Here is a 3,555-nt window from a genome sequence, read left to right as displayed (position 1 = left end):
CACACACACACACACACACACACACACACACACACACACACACACACACACACACTAAGCTTCAGAGGACAGCGAGCTGATTTATCTGTCCGGCATTCCATCATCCGAACCGTCAGAAAGACCAGAGGAGGAGATGAAGACGAGCGTGACGTCTGAGCAGCTCAGACCAGCGGGCAGAATCGTGCAACACTTTATCTGTTTGTTGATACCACACAGCCGGCTTCACAACAGGGTGAACTCTAGGATCAAGAAACTTGAACCACTTTATAATTTCAGAGACTCCATTAAAGGTCTGGCATTACTTTTAAGGAAGACACGCTGCCCACCGCCTTTCATGTCAAATCATCTTATCTCACGTTCTATTTGCACTTGGAATTTTTAACTTTTAATTATCTGTACAGTTCACTGAGTTACAAACATAAGGTCCGTTGGCCGTGGCAGGCATCTTATTGGGTTGAGCCAGGGGCGGAGCTTGACACGGGGTGCAATGGGTGGCCAAGGTGTTTTTTAGGGGGGCACATGCAAGTAAAGAATAGCAGTCTGGATTTGTAAAGATGTCAAGATTGTCAATATGGCCACAACAGCTAGATCCTGTGGTAGCAAGATTTACCAAGAATGCAGAAACACGTTGGAATAAATGCACAGAAAGTCTGCGTGTATGGTCGTCAATTGATTTAATCTGAGCAACAACAGAGCAGAAGTCAATCAGGAAGTCTGTCGAGTTGTGGCTGGCTCTCGTCAGTGGAGAGCCAATGATATAACAACATGTGACATGCTTACAACCAATCACCATTGGACAAATGTAACCACCTAACCAATAACAGGGCTCTCAGCCCAGAAGCTACCTTATCAAAATAAGAGAGGTCATGCATTGCTGGAGTCTTGAAGTCTAGGGCAACAGATTAAAACAGCCGAAAGTAGTTATCATTAGATATTAGTACTGGACAGCGTCAAGGTGAAACAGATATAAATAATTTGTCCATAACAATCCAAACGGCTTTAATTCAGTTGTTTTAACAAATATTGAGCTGAAATTTTGGGTGATCATAGCTGAAAAAAAAAAACCAAGCTGAATGGTAGTCATAACCTATTGTTCAGCCATTTTAAGACATGCAAAGTTGAAGATTAGAGCTGAAGTTGCCAAAAACTATCTGTAACAAAATTTAAATGCTAATCAAATATTCAAGATGGCCACCATGTGTAACTTTAAAAGGCTATAATTTGGCTCTTTTGAGACATATTGAGATTGATTTTATTGTGAAAGCTATGAATGATCACATACCGACTGCTGATGCTAATCCCAAATTAAGTTAGCTGCTAATGTTAAAACTAATTTTACCATTGCTATTTTCATTTTTTGAAACACACACAGCTGGCAATTTATAGTCCGGTAGTATCAAAGATCAAACACAGAATCCAAGATCCCCACCCATTTGTTAATTATTTGTGGGTAGCACCTGGGGTGGCCAATCAGGTGTCAGGGGTGGTACTTGCCACCCCGGCCACCCCTCTGTCTCCGCCCCTGGGTTGATCACAGAAGTTCATCAGTTGTAGATGTTGAGCAGACTTTTAGGTAGGATTGTGGAAGAAGACGTTAACAAGCCAATATTTTGCTAACAGACAGAGTCAACTCTCACAGTCGAAGACAAAAATTTATCGCAAAGATGTTGTGCAATTATGTTAAGCTCGAAATACTGTATGTATTGGTGAGAAAGCTCAGCACACCAAACGTCAAGCCATGTCTGCAAGATTGGATGAATCATGGCCATTTCTGTCTTTCAAGGTTAGTTGGCTGAGGCAGCTATCTTGATTTGAGTCAAGAAATTCATCACTTGTTGATGTAAACCTGTGGATTATTTTGCTGAAATTAAAATCTGTTCTGTGGTCTATGGGATATTTTGCTAACAGTCTAGACAAACAAATGGACACACACAGAGACACAAGTTTGTACTACTATATTTAGTAGGACATCACCATTTTAGGACCAGACTCTGGTCCTAACGAGGCTTTTATACCAGAAAATGTCTAAACAGGAACAGTCTTCTATCTTCTAGTTTGGGTGGGATGAAATAAAATGCAAGTTTAATCATATTTAAACTCATAAATCCATCTGCAGATTTAAAAACAATCATCTTTAACTGGCTTTAATCAGATTCCCTCCACTTTAACAAAGTGTCCATCATCCTGTTCTTGTTGTCTGCAGCTGCCAGAGTGAATCAGGTCATTTCATTAGATCAATACGTGACTCTGGTCGTGTATGCATCAATAATATTTCACTCAGTAAATGTAAAAGTCAATCTAATGAGAAGCTGCATTCAAACACCTGTGTGAATGAAACAGATGAAAGGAAGGAAAGGGGAAAAGCAGATTTTACACATTACAGTTCTCAGATCCAGTCTTTTTTTTCTTTTGTTATAATTTAAATAAAAAATGTTTGCACTAAAGCCACAAAACTCCTCATTTCAGTCAACTCTCCCTCATGTGTTCAAGCTGTGAAACTCTGCCTGCAGGTGAATCAGGTAAATATTAAATTCTGACAGATTTTATCAGAAACCTGGAGCCACAGATGCGCTCAGTCTCAGCAGCAGAGGAGGTCTCTCACCGTTGGGGTTAGGGTTAGGTCCCGGAGCCGGTGCGCATCCACGTCCGTGCCGGGGTCGCTCCACTCCGAGGATGTGGACAGAAGCCGAGCGTCTGTGGCGCGCGTGGCCGAGCAGTTCGCCTCGTGCTCGCCGCAGGGGGTGTCCGTAGCTCCCTCCATCCTCCTCTTCCTCACTCCTCCTCCTCCTCCGCGCGCTCTGGAAACAGGAAAGTGTTTAAAGTCGGTCTGACTCACCGTGAGCATCAATTGACGCACCGCGGGCGAAATGCGGCCCGTGAGCTCATTTAATTTGTCCCTGAAAGTGTTAAACTCAGTTTGTAAATTATACTGGATGAAGAGTGGAGGATGTCTGCCATCTGTAGACAAAACCCTCCAACCCATCCGTTCACATAAAACACAAAATGATTTACATTTAACAAGCCAACTACTGAAGCATAATCAGATCATATGAGCTCCACAATGTCCTGTCAGCATCATCATCGAGTAGATCTTACAACCAAATGTTTATGAGTTTGAGTTTTTGTTGTTAAGGAAGGAAAACAGGATCATTTCAGAACAAATGATGCAGACTTTCTTCTTGGTAACGTTGAAAAAAATTTAAAGTTATTAGAGGTTAGTACTGATGTTAAAAGCACAACACTATATTTTTAGGTTTTCTTTTTTATAATGTCGACAATGTTTAATCTATTATGTTTTGATTGATATAGATTAGTTACATGTCCGAATTATATAACAACACATAATTAAAACGTTGTGATGACATTAGATGAGAATTTTGTCTGACTGCCTGTGATTCAGCCGTAGGTCAGTAGGGGGCGAATGCAGGCATTGAAGAAGGTGTATAAATACATGAACTTCCTGGTTTTTCGCCAATGTTGGCTTCCTGTCAGCTCAAGTGACAATAAAACTCACTCAGATCCAGAATTCTGGTGTTGTATGGTTTGATTCCTTCT

At 41.2% G+C, this 3,555-nt stretch overlaps 1 protein-coding gene across 1 annotated transcript in view; it reads right to left on the bottom strand.

The window, feature by feature from the left end:
* Positions 1 to 2,708, bottom strand: part of opn4a (opsin 4a (melanopsin)) — a 69,911-nt gene extending 67,203 nt beyond the window's left edge. Inside the window, exon 1 of the mRNA XM_014020166.1 lies at positions 2,603 to 2,708. The gene's annotated coding sequence lies outside the window, so the exon portion shown is untranslated. The remainder of the gene's footprint in view (positions 1 to 2,602) is intronic.
* Positions 2,709 to 3,555: the final 847 nt, after the last annotated feature.

This window comes from Austrofundulus limnaeus, unplaced genomic scaffold (assembly GCF_001266775.1).
Source record: "Austrofundulus limnaeus strain Quisiro unplaced genomic scaffold, Austrofundulus_limnaeus-1.0 Scaffold243, whole genome shotgun sequence".
NCBI lineage: Eukaryota > Metazoa > Chordata > Actinopteri > Cyprinodontiformes > Rivulidae > Austrofundulus > Austrofundulus limnaeus.
Note: the sequence above shows the minus strand (reverse complement) of the source record. Positions and strands in the feature narration are given on the sequence as shown.